We start from the raw sequence: 20,172 nt of genomic DNA, 5'->3' as shown, positions 1-20,172 counted from the left end.
CACACATAAAAGCGTTGCCAAGTTACAACAAAAAGTCCTTAAAATGTCATGCAGATAATCTCTCCTTATCCATCCATCCATCTTCTGTCACTTCCTGTTTGCAGAGGCAGCCGTCTAAGCAGAAAAGCTCAAATCTCCCTCACCCCAGCCACCTCCTCCACCTCATCCACGGGAACACGGGAGTTCTGGGTCTGACCCGGGCCTCCTCCCTGTAGGACACATACCTCATCCAGGAGGCACTCAGGAGGAATCCTAGTCAGATGCCCGAACCTCCTCAACTGACTCCCTTTGATGTGGAGGAGTCACGGCTCTACTCTGATTTCCTCCTTTATGGCTGAATCACTACGGGAGAGCCCAGACACCTTTTAGAGGAAACTCACTTCTGTCACACTAATTCTAATTCCCACACTTCACAATGAGCTGTGAACCACTCCAGTCTGAGCTGAAGGTTACCAGCTGATAAAGTCAGCAGAAGCACATCATCTGCTGAAAGCAGAGGAGTGACCTTGCATCCACCAAAGTGGAGACCTTCCATACTTGGCTATGCATAGAAATTCTATCCATAAAAATCTGGAACGTGTCCGACGTGTTGATGGAATGAAGGACCAGGTCTCACCAAGTGTGCAGGGACTGAATGGCTCATGACAACAGACTAGATACCCTGTACCCCTGTAGCACTCCCGGTGGATCCCCAGAGGGTCCAAATCCATAAAACCCATGCAGACTGGTTTGGCTAACACCTTTTCCAATAGAATATAAATTCTGTTTAAATATATAAATATAAATGTTGTTTCCTTTGTCTTTCAGTTATTTGTTAAGTCTGCTTTTTAAAATCTTTTTTTAATCTACTGTCATGTCTCTCTTCGTGTCAGTCACTCCCACCTGTACCTCCTTTGCACCTGCTGCATCGCCGTTTGCTCACCTGATTCCACTGAAACCGCTCACCACTTCCTCTTTGCCAGGCTCATTTTGTGCTTTTAGTTCTCCCAGACTCTTTCTGCCTGCTCTGTTTGATTGCCTCTATGGTTCTGGCCACTTTATACTCTAAGTTGAGCCTGTTTTTGTATCAAGATTGTAGGTTTTCGGAATAAAATTTGATTTTTTTTGGAGACGTGCATATTTGTTGAAGCAAAATGTGCTGCATCCTTTTTCCACTGTGAGGGAATAAAAAAATCTTTAATATTTGCATCTCATAGTGTTTTTTTTTAACCTAAATTCAAATTCTCTGTATTTATGCCATTTATCAACTTAACACTGCATAACTGACTGATGATGAAAGGATAAAATATAAGATACCGAGGTTGTTATTGATCAAATGTGTTAATATTTGAGAAAAGAGATCTTTTTAGGCTTTGTTTGTTGCAGCCAGTCTAAAAATCTGAGGATCTGTCTGATTTGGGACACAATTAAAGATAGAGAGATTAAGCCCTACATCCTTCCTCCCACAGTCTTATCCTGTATTAAGAGGCAGATGGAGCTTCTTCTGTACTCTATCAATAGCTGTCTATGTGCTGAGAGGGGCGGCCGGTCAGAGATGGACAGAGGGAGACGACCGACTGCTCTGCATTTCAACACATTTGATGTAACTCAGCAGACCGAGAGGACAGACTACACGCATAAAAATCACACCTCTTTCCTGCGTTTGACCAGGTTTGAATGTACAATCAAAGCACTTGATTGTACATGAAAACTAATTTAAACTTTATATTACATGACACAAACAAGACATCATGCAAATCAACCACCAAAGCAAAACCGGAAGGGAACAAACAACTAATAACTAACAGGGAACAGAACAGAAGAAAAGCCAGAGAGAAGATTCATAGGGTGAGATAGTGGCAGATGATCTGTGGTGGCGATCTCTAAAGGGAGCAGCGAACAGAAGAAGACAAAGATCTGAATCCAAAACTTAAAAACAACCCTTGGACCATGACACGTTTACATGGTGGATATGAAATGGTTTGTACAACCTGTAAAGGTTTTGAAGTTGTGGCTTTGATAAAGCTAAGCTCTCCACAGTCCTCAGGTGTGTTTTGTAGGTGTAATAACGGAGCTGTAACCTTGTGTGTGACACTCATAAACATTGGATTTTCTCCTTGCTCTCTGCTCAGAGAACGGCTGATGTAAAGGTCTCAGCTAAAGGTTGACTGCCAACACTTTCGTTACTGATGCATTTCATCAGGAGAAAAGATGTCATAGTTCACCACTCCAAAATATCTTTGGAGCTGTCTCTCTAATCACAGTGCTCTTTAAACCAGCATGGCTCTCTATTTTCCCCTGTGAGATGAGGTAAAGTGCAGTTATGCAGCACATCACCGCTGTTAGCTACTGACCCATCTGACAGCATTTCTAAAGGTTGAGTCAAACATGTTGAAAATGAAAAAGCCTGTAAAGTGTACAAAACAATTCATTTTCTCCAGTCAGGTTTTTCCACAATGAGGATAATAAGGCCAGTGCGTACCTATTTGACTGTCATGGCAATGAGAACCCTTTGTTTCAGGATGTCCCTTAATAAAGTGACGATGGGTAACTGTAGCCTGGAGCAGCTTTAAACAGACTCAAGTGTTTTGTTTTTGTGTTACTGCAGAGAGCATGACACAGGGGACAAGGAGTATCAGAAAAAATAAAGTAATTTTCTCAAGTATGTTCACAAAGGTCTCCCCTGTTCTAACGTGCCACAGTTCAGCTGTGAGCGATCTCATCACAAAAAAGTTTTAAAAGTGAACAGCTGTGTTGATCAGACACTTTATTTTGGTGAAAGTCCAACCAGTAAGACTGCGGTTTAGTCACTGCTCACACTGTCTCAGAGGTAAAAGGTGCAGGCGTTTCCTTAATTGTTGCTGCTTTAAATACTGGAGCTTCAGACTTTCCAAACCAGCAGAGAGACTGTTCTCTATAAAATGGGATATAACATCCCTGGACCAACACTTTGAGTTTTCATGGTCATGCATAAACATATCCACTTAGCCTTGACTTGCCTAAGTGGATACACTTTTTACCCCACTGATGTAAAAGGCCATGAGGCGGGCAGGCAGCATGGAAACCCAAGTTTGTGAATATGATAACTCAAGAATGAGGTGACGCAGGAGGTTCAAATTGATACCAAAGGTGTACGAAAAATTTTGGATGGGTTTGAATCGACCTTTAAGGTCAGAGGTCAAGTTTTCTGAAAATCTTGTGAATACTAGAACATGAGAATAATGTGATGTAGGTCCCAAAAGGTTGATTCTGTTCATCTGGATGTAGCATTTTCAGTGGGTGAACGCTACGTCCAGATAAACAGTCAACCTTTTGCGGTTTACTTACCTGGATGAGTGAGCATGCATTGAGACAAGGTGATGCAGGATTTCTAAATTGATACCATAGGTTTATCTACTAGAAGGTTATGGGGTAGCACTGGTAGCCATTAGTATTTTTACTGTCTCACAGTCTCCATTCTTTGCATCTGTAATATCAGCTTAACAAACAGACTTTACACGAAGCAGAGATATCATGAATGTGCTGTGCAAATGTGAGGATCGAGGAGATCACTATGTATGCACTATGAATGCAGATTTAATGAAGAAAAAGAAAGTAAGCTTCATATTTCATGTGTTTAAAGATCAACATTTCTGACTTGCTTTGTTTCAAATGCAGTTTGATATTTAAGATATTTATTGCCATCAGCATGCCAAAGTTGATGCCATTGGGCACAAACTCTATTATGCATTAGTAAAGAACATTTCAAGATAAGGATTAACTTTGTTAAGCCTTTATTATATCGTACAGCATCTAAGAAAGACAGAGTGGACAGTATGACATGCAAACTCAGTCCTCTGAAGTAGTCGTCAGCATTTGGATCAATTGCTCAACCAGGTGGGTTGTATTGGGACCTAGCTTGACATATTTTATTTAACCAAATTTTAAACTTTGGAGTCTCTCAGTGAGGGTTAGCGACAATGCTAATTGGGAAAACCACTTACCATATTTCAGTCTAGCAGCTCTGAAGCTCAGCAATCTTTAGATCTTGTTTATTGGATAAATGGAAATGTAAAAAATAAATGCTGAGGTTTTACATGAGGCAGTGTGGACCTGTGTTTGATATAGCTGTCAGGCACTAATAGAGTCATAATTTACACTCACGACTGTATTTTTGAAAAGCGCCAGGCTAGCTGCTTCCTCATCGTTTCATTCCCAATGCCAAGCTTAGTTAGCCAACTGTTGGCAGCAGCAGCATCAATCTTCGAATCCAGCTCTCCACAAGAGAGTCAAAAAGTGCATCAATCCCAAAAAACTTTTCTTAGCGGAAACATTCAGCTTTATAACCGCAACACAATTATTACATGAACTGTTTAAAAAATGAAATCATGCTGCTCTTGCATGCAATCATAATTGTTAACCTTCATCTATATTAGCAAGCAAGAAACCATCAAACCTTAATGAGAATTCAGTTTATTCTCTAAATATGGCATTTATCTTTCTATATAAATGTCTGCCTTTGACCTAAACATTTTTATTGCCACAGTCTAAGAAGTTTAAAACCAATAAAGTAAATGAAATAAATAAATCTCCAAAGGAGGAAGCCAGTGCTCTCATCAGCACATTTACAGGGAGCCAGGCCACTGATTTCCTGATTAGAAACAGCTGCAGTCTCTGTAGTTTTGAGGAGAGATGATCCACTTTCACATTTATGAAACGTTGGCAGCTGAATAAAGAACATTAAGTCTTCCAGTGAGGGGTAATCCATCAATATCATGCCAGTACTGTAGGCATGGCTGTAGCCTCCTAAACTATAATGACAGTGCAAAACTGAAAGTGCACAGAGAGCGACCTGCTGAGTCTTCAAAGATATTTTTGGTTGTAAGTAATTTGAATGAAATTTAAAAATAAGTGCATTTAAAAAACCCCAAAGAATAAACACTGTTGTTTACTTGGGGGAGATATAAAAAATTAATGACAAATAAAACTTGAAGAGAGGAAAAATATCCAATACAAATGTAATATCTGCAAAACCTTTGTTTCATTTGCCTTTTCCTGTATTCATGAGGATAGAGAACAGCTTTAGAAGTGCAGACGTCTGCTTTCAGTTCTAAAATGATATGTCCAGTTGACGTGTCAGTGAGCACGAATCAAACATTTCCTGTGTCCTAATCCAACTTTTAAATTGGTGCCTTCATTTAAATGCAAATAGTTGCAGCAAAGACGTAGATGGATGTATAAAAGTGTTATGCACACCTGTTAAAAAGCTTAAAGTATTTCAGGTCATGACAGGATATGTCTGCATACATACTGTAAATTGTCATAATGCAACCGTTAAGGGGATAAAGTATCTCAGTGAAAGCACCAAAGAGCTCTTGACACAATTTATTTGAAAACCTTCAGGCTGCAGGGTAAAGCACGGAGCGCTGCAGAGAAATGAAGGCTGCTCTCGCTGTTATGGTCCTGCACCGACGACGCAGTGCTGCAGCTCTGAGGCTTCTCATTTCTTCTATTCTGACAAGTCCATCGGCTCTTTATGAATTTGCTCACCCTGCATCAGTCACAATGACCCCGGTTTGACCCGTGGGTGCTAAATGTCAACAGCAATGACTCTGGCTGACACGAAGTGCTGAGAGTGAGTTTGAAGTGAGTGGAAGCCTTCAGAGATGGGTTCAATTAAACACACTTTTGGTCCATCAATCACCAGCAGAGCGAAACATATCAGAAGAACACCAAAACAAAACTCCAGGGACCAGTGTGCAGCCACGAATAAAGACAAAGTTACCAAAGCTCAAAAGGCAAACCCACAGAGGAACGAACTGCACATCTGAGTGAGAGTTACACATTCACAGCGTGGATATTCTCCACCAGTCTGGTGAATCAAGCTGGCAGCTTTTTGCTCAATTCTGAAAGACTTACCACAGTTAAGCAGTCCAGATGGTCATGCATAAACAACAGATCCTGATTTTAACAAACTCTGTTGTGATTATGGACAGAATTACAAGTGTTGTCTTGCTGATGAGGTGGGACGGCAGTGAGGGAGAGAAATTCTCTCATTGTGTGCAGAAAAAACCCTGCAGGAAACTAAACATCCAGATCCACCAGGATTTATCCTGTCAAAACCAGTCCATTCAACACAAGGAATCGCCACGGTCAGTGAACACATTTAAAGAGTGGAAACACTACTGAGAGCCTGAGACCTGTATTCAGTAAAAAAGAGGATAAATTAACTTAAATCACCAACTTTATTAGAATTCCTCCCAAGACGGCCACAAATGTCTTTTAAAACGAAAAAACCCAACTTAATTAGTCTTATTATCCAAATTGCAAAATCCTCTCACTCCAAACCAGCGCCCCTCCCTAAGCCTGGTTCTGCCAGAGGTTTCTTCCTGGTAAAAGGGTTTTTTCTTTCCCACTGTCGCCAAAGTGCTTGGTCATTGAGGGTCTGATTGTTGGGGTTTCTCTGAATTATTGTACCTTTACCTTACAGTATTAAGCTGATTTGGTGCTATATAAATAAAGTTAAATTGAATTGAGTTAAATTAAATTGGACCACGTTCTGTAGATGTTGAGATACTTCCCAGGGAAAAAAAAAGAAAACTTGTCCTTGTAGTTATGAAAAGTTAGGAGATCACTAAGGATATCAGGTGATACCCAAAAGTATGAGACCAAGAACCTTGAATTTCGAGTTCCAAATTTTACCACAGTTCCTGTAATAGCTGCTGCTCACTTTGGTTCAGTCTGGACCAAAGTGGTAGAAAGACAGAGTGACCTGACATTGCTATCCTTAGAGAAATGCTGCCACTGGTGCTGAAAATAAGCTGCACCCATTTAAAGACCCATTTAAAATCCTTTCAGGACCTCATTTTTGTCAAGGGTACTTTAGGCTACATCTATGCAAAACTGTACTGTGAAACTTTCTCAGTTTGACACCAGATTCTGAAGAAGGATCTCTATAATTCTTGAATCTCCAACTTATACACGAGTGAAACACCAGCAGAAGAAAAGAGTGTCTTAAATATTTGATTTTCCCCCCCAAATTCAACAATGAAAGAAATTACTGAAAGAGACTGGAGCTTTGTTGTTACACTGCCCTCTCGCAATTTGAATGTTTTATGTCGGGAAATTTTGCTCCTCTGACTTTACCACAGCTTAAGTGCAACAGAGCTCTTTTTAAACCCCAATGCTCATCATTCATTCAGAGAATACTTGAACTTCTTTACACTGAAAAAGAGGAAATTTGGGATGTTTTTAATGGGTTGTTATGCAGTGCGCTCACTGCTGCACTTGTGGACTACAGGAAATCCAACAGCTGTAGAACATGTCCAACGTTGAGGTATTCATTATAGTGATATGCAACAGGTGTTTGGTACAGCTGCTATCAAACACATTTGGAGAGGATTTAAACTTTTTCTTAATTTGGCTTCAGCTAAAACCTCTTTGCAGTAAAAAAACGATCTGAACCTCATCGAGACTGATAGCTGTCATCAGCTGATAGTGGAGATGACAAATCTTCAGGGGTGATATCATCATCAATCAGGTCAACAGGCGCAAAATCTCACAGGAATGTTTCCAAGATGTTGGAAACAAGATGATGTTCTGGATTTCTAGCTAAAGTGATTTCAGGTGCAAAATAAATGCAGCTTTTTTTGTGCATTTCCGGAAAAAACAACAGATTTACAGCCCATTGGTGATTTCAGAGTGCAACAGCCTGGTGTGTAAGCGTCAGACCTTTACAACTTTCTACAATTTAAGAAGCTCTCTGGTCTCTCATCATTGAATAATAATAAATTATTTGTTCTTCCTTGAGTTGAATATGTTGCCCAGCACTTCAGGAGTCTCTCATGTGTCCCTCCTCTCAGTCTCCACCAGATTTTCCAGTAAGTCTCAAAAGTGTCCATCAGCCATCTGCCTCCTCTGTTGCACCAACACCAGCATCTGGACTCCTTGCGTTTGGTTACTATCTCCTACCTTCATCTGAGACTCAGCTCTCGATGTTGCTTCTTTTGGTGTCCAACCACCAGTAAACCCTAATTTAGCATTTTCACATTAAAAAACAAACAAACAACTGTTTTCTCCCAAATTCTCTCTCCTCATTTCACAAACTGGCTCGAAGCCCCGTGTCTGCTAATGTTCCCCAGTGAAGAACAACTGATAAGTGCTTCTGTCAAATGCAATCCAACATTATTATTGGATGTGAAACAGAAAAAGCCCTTCACTGTCCAAAAACCTCTGTAACTTCTGCAGCTGTACTGAACTACACTTTAGGACGGCCATCTGTAAGAAGCAGATTAGAAATGACACAAACTTCAACTCCCATTAGTCTTATCTGCGCTTCACACAAACACTTACATCAACATACAACATGCACAGTGCAAACCGGAAGGATTCCAACAATGCATGGAAAATGGAGGTTTTAAAAAAGGAAAGAGTTCTTCCTTTCAAAATAAAATCAGGTAGGCAATAGTTTTTGGATTTAAAAAAATACTCTAAATAATACTCTAACTAAACTCCAGAATCATCCGCTCTCCGTGTACTCCCAATGCTCGATTTCTAATAATATATTGTAGTAAAGGTTATTTAGCCTCTTATTTATAGACTTTTCTAAACTCCTCAAGCACAGTCACCATATGATTGACTTCTGACTAAACCGTTACTTGTTAGTTTACTAAATTAATTTTTTAAACCTTCATTCAAAAGATTTAAATTTGTATGTTTACATTTTTGGTTTCAAAAAACTTGCTTCCTGTCAGCATCCTTCTTGGGACTACAAAAAATTTAATCTCTACGAGCTCTAATTTCCTGTTGAGCAGGAAGCCAATTTTCCAAATCAGTGCCTCTGTAGACACAAAATGAACAAAGTTGTAACAAAAACTGTTCGTTGGAGTGAAAGAGGTGAGAGCACAAACTATATCAGCACAGCGTTTCTGTGCTTTAAAAATCAGTAAGTGGAGAGGTACAAATAATACAGAACCTCTGTATGGTCTTTAAAGCTGTTTCAGTCTATTTGTGTGCGAGCAGATTGACATAAAGCTCTTGCCCGATCGAAGGAGCTTAAGCAGCCAACGCTGTGAAGAGGTGACGGCAGCTCTCTGCAGACTCCACAACACGCTCGAGGTGCCGGCTTGGCTCAACTATGGTGCAGCTGAGAATGGTGTAAATCATACGCTGTGAAATTTAACACCTATGGGAGATTTTATAGTAATGTGACAGACTTGGAGAATGCATAGAAATGAGCACTGAAGCTGTTCTGAAAGCTCGAGGTGGAAAAACAAAGAGCTCAGCAATTAATCAACAGTATGACTTTCTAATCCTGATATTCATGAACATTTGAGGCTAATGATCTTTATCAAAGAAGACACAGATTTGTACTTAAAAGCCACTCGACCTTTATGGCACACATCTGAGTTTCTGTAGCATTTCAGGAGTGAGGATCCAAATGTAGGACACAGTTATAGTACGAACACACGGGAACAAAGCCAGGTGAACACAAGCTGCACAACAGGCAATCTGACAATGACAAGGGGGACGGTATATACACAGGGGACAGAAATAGACAGGGCAGAAGTGAAGAAAAATAACACAAGGATGAGTTTTGATGCATGGTCAACACTTCCTTCACAAGCTGAATAAAATAAGAAATAAAAACATGAAAACTAAAGAAGACAGGGGTAGAAAGTAGGCGCGGGAAATTAAGGAAACTGCAAAGGCAAAAACAACAAAATACCACGACTATAAGAACGACTAAGAGGTTGGAAAGAAATGACACAACATGGTTTTTGTTTGCGTAAATTCTATGTGTATTCTATCTGTACACACGCACTTGATATGAAAGCTTAGAGTTTATTTTAGGTTGGAATTAAGCTAAATACCCTACACAACAAAATCACCCTTTTTTTCTAAACATGGCAGTGTTAGTCGAGTCACCGTGCTCAGGAAATCAATTCAGCTTCACTGACTTTAAGTTGCTATGTGCTCTCACTCTTCATGTTCTCACAAACACATCCTCTCCATCTTTAACTGATGTAACTGAAACATGAGGACCAGGAAAAACAAGCCCTGATGTAAACTTTGACTTTAGCAAACACAAAACATAAAGAATGGAACAGCTTTCAGACCCTAATGTCAGATAATCTGCAGAGTAAAAGCTAACAGCATTATTAGAGTAGGAGGAAAACACACTTTTTAAGCCTTTAAGAGGTCGTCTGAAACTACTGCAAACATTTGCATATCATTGTACTCGTATCTTTTTTATGCAACATCATAGTATAACAATGCAAAGCTGCTCATTCCTCAGCTATCTACAATAATTCCTCCCAATCTTAAATTATACAATTTAATCTTCATGTCCTTCTCCTTCACTACACAGGAATTAGTGCGTGTTAAATCACTCGTTAGTTGTGACGTTGAGAAGTGAAGAGCTGGAGGCAAACATCACGCTACGATGAATTCAGTCAGGGCGGGATGAGAGCGTAAACCCACATTTTTGATTCCATGCAACGAGCGGGGAACCTTTCTGCTCTGGAGACTAATTTCTTCCTTTTCACATTACTGCATCCAAACACTCCCACACTCTTCCTCTCCCTCATTTCCTCCTTATTGTGCTCAGCTTCAATCAGCCTCTTTCATGTTCTCATCTAATTATTCGGTGTTTGTGTATTCATACGATGTGTTTGCTTTTTGCGCTCTCTGTTTTGACATCATATTTGGAGACACAACGACCTTCTGTCCCCCTGTCCTAATTATGCTCTAGTTATTTATTATTTTTGCTTGACCTCTCTGTTGCCCATAATTACACGCTGCGGGTGTGACTTTGTACTGATGCTTTCTTCTTCTTTCTCTGTTCAGCTCGAAACTATTCAAACTCTTGTCCCTTGATCTTCTTAGTTTGTTCTCTTCCTCCAATTTGTGCTGTTTCTAAAAGTTTGCATCCCTTCATATAGACTCTAATTGGACTGTTTGGTATGTCATTGTGCATCTTCAGGAAAAAAATCTAATTCAGATGATTCAATGAAAGTGAAACTGGGGAAGCATCAAATTCTTCATTTTTGATATTTTGATCAAAAATCTGATAAACCCTCGAAATGAACTGGGAAAAATTATCGATCAGTCCTGATAGATTTTTACATAAACAGGCATTCATTTTAATGGGATGAAATGAGGTTTATGGACAAACAGCTGAAAAGATGTTTAAATACTTTATTTCAAGCAGTAAATCAGAGTCAGTCAGTGTAACTTTAGGGATGAAACAGAGAGATGCAAATCTATGATAAAAAAAGAACCAAAAGGTGATGAAATTATGGACAGATTTTGCTGATCTGATGCAGTCTCATTATGGATTGATGGAATAATGAATGAACACATAAAGTGATGCACCAATAGATAGGTGGACAAATGGCAAATCGTATGTCAAAAATCTTCAGGACCTGAAAAGTTCATGAAATAGTTTTCAGATGACTCAATTTTTCAGGGTCAAACTTCAGGCAGCATTTAAGCACTTTCATGTCCTTTTAACTGATAACAGCACACAGTTGCAGCAACTGTAATCCACTAGCAGATTGACACACAAAACAAAACGACTATACATGACTACACAAGTAGAGATGGGATGAGACTGGGAACATGACAAACATCAAAAGATCTCACGTATCAAAAGTGATCTCTCTGTGAATCAGAGTCACTCAGCTCACTTTAGGGCACTCATCCCGACTGTCCGAGGAGAGGCAAATCTATATTGAAACAGGCGCAAAGTTAGGTGGGGAAATTTTGCTTTTGTGTCGTTTGCTTTCTCTATCTGATCTTCAATCAGATAGCTATTGATGAATGAAATACAGTTACTTCAAACACATTTAAGCATGCACCAACAATTAAGCACTTTTCAAACCTGGAAAAGACAACATTAGAATTCAAGCATTTTCAAGGCTTCAAAGTTCATGAACCCTAGTTTTGTTCAACCCCACCGACAGTCTGGGGTTTATCTCTGTTTCAGCTCTTTCATATTTAATCATTTGTGGTGGCACAGGGAGCCAAAATTAAGAAAATGCATCAACAGCCAAACATTTTTGGATTAAAATAAATTAGAGGTGTGCAGCAGAAAGTATGAACCGACACAGATAATGAACAAATAAATTATTTTAAATGTTAAGATTCTGCACATCGAGCCGCACTTGTTATTCCTCTTATGTTTCCAAAGGAAATGCAGAACAAGTGTAGCTGGTGTATCCGCCTCCAGTCTGTCTTTCCTTTCTCCATCTAAACACACAAACACTCGCCTGAATAATTCACACCCACTACCTCCTCTCCCATACTAATCTGTCGCCTCCTCTGCGTCTCTGTGGCCCGTGTCTACATGATTTGTGGATGTATGTGTTTGTGAGTTAAACTGCATCAGTGTGAGTGTGCGTTGGTGTGTAGGTCTGTGTGGGCATGTATTCTGTGTGCTCTGTGTTTTTGTTTACGGGTTTGTGCAGCAGCAGGCTCTCCAAGCAGCTCTGGCGCGCGCACACACACACACACACACACACACACACGACAGCGTTTTACCTTACAAGTAGCTCAGCACTGCAGAAAGCCACCCACTTCTGCTCAGGACTCAAACCACAGCACCGTGATGAACAACACCGAGCTGCTGGCTGCCAAATCAGCACAACTGCTCCGAAGTGAAGGAAAACTCTCCCCGAGTCCTGCTGGGCACAGCGGCTTTTCTTACAGTGGAGACTGCAGCATGAGCTGCTGTAATATTTTCACATAAATGAATGTCCAATCTGAGCCACAGAAAATTCATCTCCACTTTGATTAATTACTAAAGTTCAGCTGCAAAACTGGAAAACATTTGCCAGCTCCATTTGTTTAAAGATTCAATTCATAATAGCTAACAAACCAAGAAATGTCTGTTTATCCGTCCTTTGTATATGTGTTGTAAACCTTGAAGTCATGTATGATGACTGAGGTGGCCAATGTGACGTTTGGGTTCCTGCCTGCTTCACCTCAGGTTATCTGTGCCGTTTGACAGTGTTTGTGCAGTTGGTACCTTCTGTAACATTTTAATGCATTTATCCATCCATCAACTATATCTGCTGACTGTGCAGTTAACTGTACACCAAGGCGTTCCCAGGCCAGCCGAGAGATATAATCTCTCCAGCGTGTCTAACAACTAATATGGCCGACTGTGCAGTTAACTGTACTCGCAGAATGTCGAAAAAGTCTGTGGCAGCTTTTACTTGCATTTGTTAGCAGGTACCTGCACCTGTAGCAATAACACATATGGATACATATGTCTATGTATGCATCTTGCTAACAAGCTTGCTAGTCTTAGCTAAAATGGTAACCCTTGACTATAATGAGTCCAGAACCAATCACAGTGGGCTGATATCTGTATCTCTTATGCATGATCTAGGACTCTGCCTCCTGAGCGTCTGGATCCTTTGACCTGTAATCCATGAATCCATGAACTCTGTCACTCTGCAATGCTGACAAGCACCACAAACAAAAGCTGTAAAATAATCATGCCTTTCAGTTAACGCCTACACATAACTGGAAGACATTGCAGAACTCTTGCATGTGACTGCTTTAGCCTTGGTAGGGTGTATGCATTAACAGTCAGGCATCACTGTAACAGTGAAGTCTTCAACTGCGCTAAAAAGTGAAGCACAAACTGTTCAAATAAGTCTTTTTTAATATCTGAAACATAATTTAGAAAACTATCATTTGGGTGCAGGACGTGGGGCTTTTTAGTGCTTCAGTCAGTGCCTGTGGTCATGACTGAGAGGAGAAAATGTCTCATTTAAAAAGGATTAGACACACACAAGATGGAGGCTGAGTTTTTATTGACTGTCTGAGTGTCTTAATGGTGGGTACAATGATGACCCACAGCGATACAGCCCAGAGGCTGCTCGCTAACATGGCAGATGGAAAAAAAAATGTACTGGGGTGTGCAAATAACTTTGTGGGGTTTTAAATGCTGCAAAAGTCTTTGCTTGAATCAAAGAAGTGGGATTGGTTGACAGGATGACAGAAAACTGCATAATGTGCTGATGTGAGAAGCCAATATGCAGCCGGTGCGGAGCTGTGAAGACTCACTGCTCCTCCTCCTGCTTTAAGTTAATGATTTAACATACTGGAAGTAGTGCAGTGTGCACGGAAAAGTGACATTCATGACACTTTAGGTAGATTAATGGATGTACGTTCTCCTGTGACAGCAGAACGTGAGATTCGAGTCACACCTCATAAAAAACAGTCAAAAATTTTAACTTCAACACTTCCATAAACATTCAGATGCTTCCAGCTGATAATTCTGACACTGACTTCATTAGGTGCAAAAATCAAAGACACCCCAGAATAAGCAACAGCAACAAATTCTCTAGTTGTACGTACTAAAATGATGGAGGTCGCTTTTGAGTTTGAAAAGTGAAGCCAATGCAGAAGTGGGTTTATTTTAAATGGCCAGGAGGAAACAACAAAAGAAGCAAAAAGAAGCTCAGCTGTATAAAAGTCCTGTTGATCTAAGACTTCAGAAAACACTGAAAAAATAATAAATAAATAAATAAATACATAAATAAATAAATAATAAAGATCGAACAAACTGTGACAATCAAGTGGACCAGTATGGCAAAGCCGTAATGATCCACTTGGGAAAATAAATCTTTTCCGCATTTTTTTTGGCAAATATTGAGTCTGTAAATCTCTGTCAGACTGTTTATTCCTCCAAAGGAGTGTTTCAGACCCGTCCGCCAGCATGTTTGCTTTGCTTTCACCTCTAAGATATGACAGCACTATGACACTATATCAGTTGTTTTCTGTGTATTCTACGTTGTATCTCATTTGTATCTCATTGCTGTATTGTGGAAGGAAAAACGTCTGACAGAAGGAAAAATGATCAGCTGATTAGAGCATCTGTGTGTGATTAAATGGGATTAAAAAGCTTGAAGTTAACAAGCAATCATTACACAAATTTAGAAAAAAAAAAAGTTTTAGAGGAAATTGTTGCAGTATAAAGAAAAAAGAAACAAGGTGTGACCGGTTAACCTACAAGTTGATTTAAAAGACGAATTAGTAAATAAACCTTGCGTTCATTAATGATCTCCAAAGAGACTATGGGATTAGCGTTTTGCTAGAGGTGATAAAAGGAAGTGACAGCTTGGGAAATCGGAAGGAAAGCTGCTGAGGATGTGGAAAGATCAGGATTGTTATGGAAGAGAGAAAAGGGATTTAACAGGAGCTGCTTTGCTGGGCACATTGGTTGCATCAGCACTTTCATCCTCACCAGGAAAATCAGAGGAAAACATTGTAAGACTGGCAGTGCTGGAACAAGGGAGGAAGATGAAAAGGGCTGATGATTGGCTGCAGTTTATATTCTCATACTAAAATCCCTAAAATGCCATGGTTGTGTAGTACAATCATTACAAATGCTACTAGCAGCAGAAACAGAGATGGAAAAAAAGACAAACTGAATAAAACCACACATCTGTCGCTTATCCCTTTATAATTCCAGCAGTTTGCAAAGGACAAATGTGATTTTAAAATGTGTTGCCTTTTGCAAAATGCAAATGGAATTCAATAAAGTTCAAGATGAAGTGACTTTACAGCTACTGAAATAATACTGAATGATGGAATTATGATATTTATGCGAGGTAGCTTGTTTCGCTTGTTTAATATATTCTTGTTGACAGCAATTTTCCGAATATATTCTCACGTTGACAGCAATTTTCCAAAAAGGTTAAATGTTAAAAAGGCAAGAAAGGCTGGATCTCAGCGTTGAGGCAATTAGAACACAGGGATTATGTAAAACAAAAAGGTTAAATGTGATCCTGTAATCCATCCCTTCTCTCGCTCGCTAAACAAAATATCAAAGGAAACATGTAAGTCTCCTGATTTAAGTGTAAATGTGCCATTTTTGAGCCAGCATCAGGAGAATGTACAGTATGACAACAGTTTGGATTATGAAAGAACAAAAAGCTTTATTGTTCGCTAAATGTTTTCAGGCTGACCTAATAACAGATGCATAAGGCCAAATACTCACATTACTCTGAGGTGAAAAACTTAATCAGTCCATCATTCCATGTTCTCAGGTAGCAGCAGTGGGTTGTAGTTTAAAGCTCACAGTCTGCATTGGGAGGAGGCTGGTGTGGTGGTGGTGGTATAAATCAAATCATGGACTTTTACCCAGGAGATTGAAGTGATTTTAAAACCACTTGATGAATCATCAAAACTGATTCAAGACGAAAATACATTCCCCTTAAAGTGTTTTTGGAATGGAGTTTGGATGTATGGTCATGTGTCACAAATACAATAAACCACAGTCATGACTTCAGCATAAATAAAAGAACATGCACGGTAATGTTGTTTTAATAAAAGAGGTCTGATATTGTGCTGTGCATAAATGTCCTTGTTAAATTTTGTCACTGTTTGTACAACTGAATGAGTCTGTGTTGCAGGGGTCTCAACCTCCAGTCCTCGAGGGCCGGTGTCCTGAAACTTTTCCATGTGTCCCTGCTGCAACACACCTGAATAAAATTAGCAGGTCATTAGCAAGAGTATAGAACTTGACTGCATACTGAGATGACAACCCCTAACCCTACTCAAGTAACTTGAAGTAAATCTAAGAGTTTGGAAAAATGTACTTCTAAAAGTACTTTTATTGCACCATGTTCATTCACTCATGAGCTGCTGTAACATGAATCAAATGGCTGAATTGCCACCTCAGCATGCTAATGACCTACTAAATGTATTCAGGTGTGTTGCAACAGGGACACATGGAAAGGGACTGGAGTTCGAGACCCCTGCTGTATTGTATTACTGGATCTATTTTAAACTCACATGCAAATAGTTACAGTTTTACATGTATCCCCCTCTGATTAACAATTCAATCACACCAGGTGGTATTTTTAGAATGAAAAGAAATATTTCTAGATGTATTTTCAGAACAGAACCACACATGTAAAAACTTCCACAGGACTCTGTGCAGTTATGTGAAAAACTAAGTAAACCTCATGATTTAGTAGCTTGTAAAACCACCTTTAGCACCAATAACCTGAAAGTTATTCCAAATCCTCACCTTTCCACTCCCATGCTGGACAGTTAGTATAAGGTGTTTGTGCTGATATGCTGTTTTTGCTTTCCACCAAATCCGGTGTTGTGCACCAAACATCCCCACCTGGGTCTTGTCTGTCCAGAAGCATTGTTGTTTGTTTAAATGCAGCTTTGCAAACCTGCTGCCATGTTCTTTTTAGAGAGAAGAGACTTTCTCCCAGCAATCCTTTCAAATGAGACACACTTTTTCTAATTGTACTGTTATAAAGTTTAACATTTAACAAAACTGAGGCCTGGAGAGTCTTAGATTTTCCCAGAGGAACCCACCCGAGGGATTAATAAAGTTTTATCTTATCTTATCTTATCTTAGATGCAACTCTTTGGGTTTCTTGCAATTTCTCTGAGCGCTGCACAGTTTGACACTGGGGTAAACGTGCTGGGACTGTAACTGCACTTGCTCATGTGTTTCTGACATGAACAATACCAGCTGAACTGAGGCGTAAAGCCACAGCAGTGACTTATTATAACAGAACCTGATGTACCAAAAAATTGCAAAACCATTTAGAAAGCATACTGAACCACATTAGTACGAACCTCATCTCATCCTGCGCATTCAAGCCAATACCTTATTCAGGCAAGACAGCATTACTCGTCACGCAGCGAAGCAGGTTTTTCAATTTACCCTCCCACATTTCTCTAATCACAGCACTTTCACTATAAAACAGGAACAAGAAGCAGCCAAGCAAGAGAAAAGGGAATTGCAATAATTAACATTATTCATCTGTATGACTTAAACTGTGTTCTCATTATTGATCTGTGCGGTCTTTGGGTAATTTCCTCTGCTGTTCATTCTTAATCTGGAAGGCAAACATGTACATTACTTGTGGAATGTTTTAACTTCATGATAGTGCACACTGATGTAATAATAAAACAACATTAGCACTTAAAGCATGCCCTGACATAGATCATTCATCATTCTACTGCTGTTACACGCCTGAATATATGTACAACAACTGACATTTACAAGACATATGAGCTGATTCTGTTCCTGTTATGAAAGGCATGTTCATACAACAAGGACTATCAGTCTGTGTCAACAGATCTGGGAGGAGCCAACCTTCATGCAGAAGGTTGGCTAAAAAGCATTCTTCAGCAGTCAGAACCATGGCTGGGACCATGCTGGTCTTTTTCTTTGTCCTTCAAGGGGCTGAGAAATCTTTCCCAGAGTCTCCCTGTTAATGTAGACTTCAACCGTAACATCCTCAAAGCATTTCAGGAAGAAAAGAGCAATCCAGTGGCACAACAGGTGCTCCATCACAACGTGTCTGCTTGTTGAAAACCACTGGTACTCTTTATCTGTCCTATTTGCCAGATATGTCTGTGTTTGACTTCATTTTCTTCCCCAAAAGTAAATTCAAGATGACGAAAAGATGATGAAAAGATGTCTTTTTGGCACCTGGAGGAGTTCAAATGCTTTCAAATGGTCCTTGATGTTTTTAAAGAACAGGACGCCTAAGGTGAGAGGGGGAGAGGTCGATTCCTGCACAGGGAGTCTACTTTGAGGGGATAGTAATCAAATTTAATTCAAGTATATTTTCAAAGGAGTCTTTTTCATCAAACCTCAAACAGATAATGTATTATATATATATGACAGAAAGCTGCGGGATAGAAGATAATATAACCCTGAGGCCAAACATCCATAAGAAGCAATAAATGCTTTTTGCTGGAGAAGTCGTGACCTGTGGGAGTTTGGGCTTCTGTCACTTAGTGCCTAATTTGGCAATTCTTGGTTTTCTTGCATACTGGTTAATTTCACCTCCGCCCTCCCCTTTGTTCTTTTTCCTGCTGTTATCTGCACTGCCTGTTCCTAATTACTCTCTTACAACAATACTGATAATCCTGTTTTTCTCCTTTTCACTTACCATGTTGTTGTGTTTGTCCAAGTGGTCGGTAGTTTCTTGTGCTCCTGTTATTTCTCGACTTTGTGGTATTGTAACATTTTTCTTGTATTTTTCATCGTGTATGACCTTTGCAGTTTTTACCCATTGTCTGCTTCACTTCTAAATTCATGGCCACATTGACTGGCACTCATGTATGACATCAGCCATTGAAGTTTCGAATCTTGGATTGTTATTTGTGTCTGAGTCTATCATTTGGGTTGTCTGCTCACTTGAATATTTATTACAGAATGTGTGTGACAGATCAATGTTACTTGGAATATGTAATTAAGGTAATACTTTCAGTTTGTAGTGGTATCACTTAAAAAAAGTTATGGGTGAAAGAGTCCTGCAGAGAAATCGGCTTTTGTGGTATAAGATGGCGGTCCCCAACACCCGACATGAGTCGTTTGGTACCGGGACACGAGAGTCGAGGCTTGAGCGTGAAATTCATGGTTTTTCGGGTTTTTATCATTTTTATCGTTAACTCTGTTTGCCTGGGTCTTTTCCCGTGTGTTATGAATAAATCCTCTTTTTTGGTACCGGTACAGGTTTTATTTTGTTGTATTTATCCAAGACAACCTTAAAGGCCGTGAAAATATTGTTGGACATAAACTGGTCCGTGGCGCGAAAAAGGTTGGGGACTGCTGGTATAAGACACATTCCACTACATTTCCCAAGTAACTTGAATCATAATGTGTGATAAAACAAATTCTACCGAAGCATTTTCTCTCATCATTTCCTGGAAACGATATCCAGTACTATGAACATAGATTAGGATGACAAAGCTCCATATTACTCCATATTCTGTTGGGAATCTGACGTACAGTAAAACCAACTTTACTGGAAATCCCTTCAAAAACAGGCTGGTGGGAAAGAAAATGTGTTCCCAGCAACATGTTTGTGCCCATGTCAGTCCATTTCATATGAACTCCATATGAACACACTGCATTAGGTTAAAACCACACAGGCTGCTGGGGTGGAGCAGAACGGGAGGTGTAATAATGCCCGGCTGGTCCCTCGACTACTGAGCTACATCCCACCAAAGGATTTCATTTCATATCTCGCTAACAGCTATAATCAGTGAAAATGAAGTGTTTCCTATTGAATGTTCAAGTATCATCGTGTAAGCCCCATCCTGTTACAGGGAACAAGACTTGAATTTCCAATAGATGTAAAAATAAAAGGCAATTCAGGAAATGATTCAGGCCATCGATCAGGGTGTAGGTGGGTGGGCATTTTAATACTC

At 39.8% G+C, this 20,172-nt stretch overlaps 1 protein-coding gene across 1 annotated transcript in view; it reads right to left on the bottom strand.

The window, feature by feature from the left end:
* The window catches only part of slc8a2b (solute carrier family 8 member 2b), a 205,037-nt gene that overhangs the window by 97,372 nt on the left and 87,493 nt on the right, over positions 1–20,172 (bottom strand). The gene's annotated exons all lie outside the window — the stretch shown is intronic.

The sequence above is a fragment of the Oreochromis aureus genome, linkage group 14 (genome assembly GCF_013358895.1).
Source record: "Oreochromis aureus strain Israel breed Guangdong linkage group 14, ZZ_aureus, whole genome shotgun sequence".
In the NCBI taxonomy this organism is placed as follows: Eukaryota; Metazoa; Chordata; class Actinopteri; order Cichliformes; family Cichlidae; genus Oreochromis; species Oreochromis aureus.
Note: the sequence above shows the minus strand (reverse complement) of the source record. Positions and strands in the feature narration are given on the sequence as shown.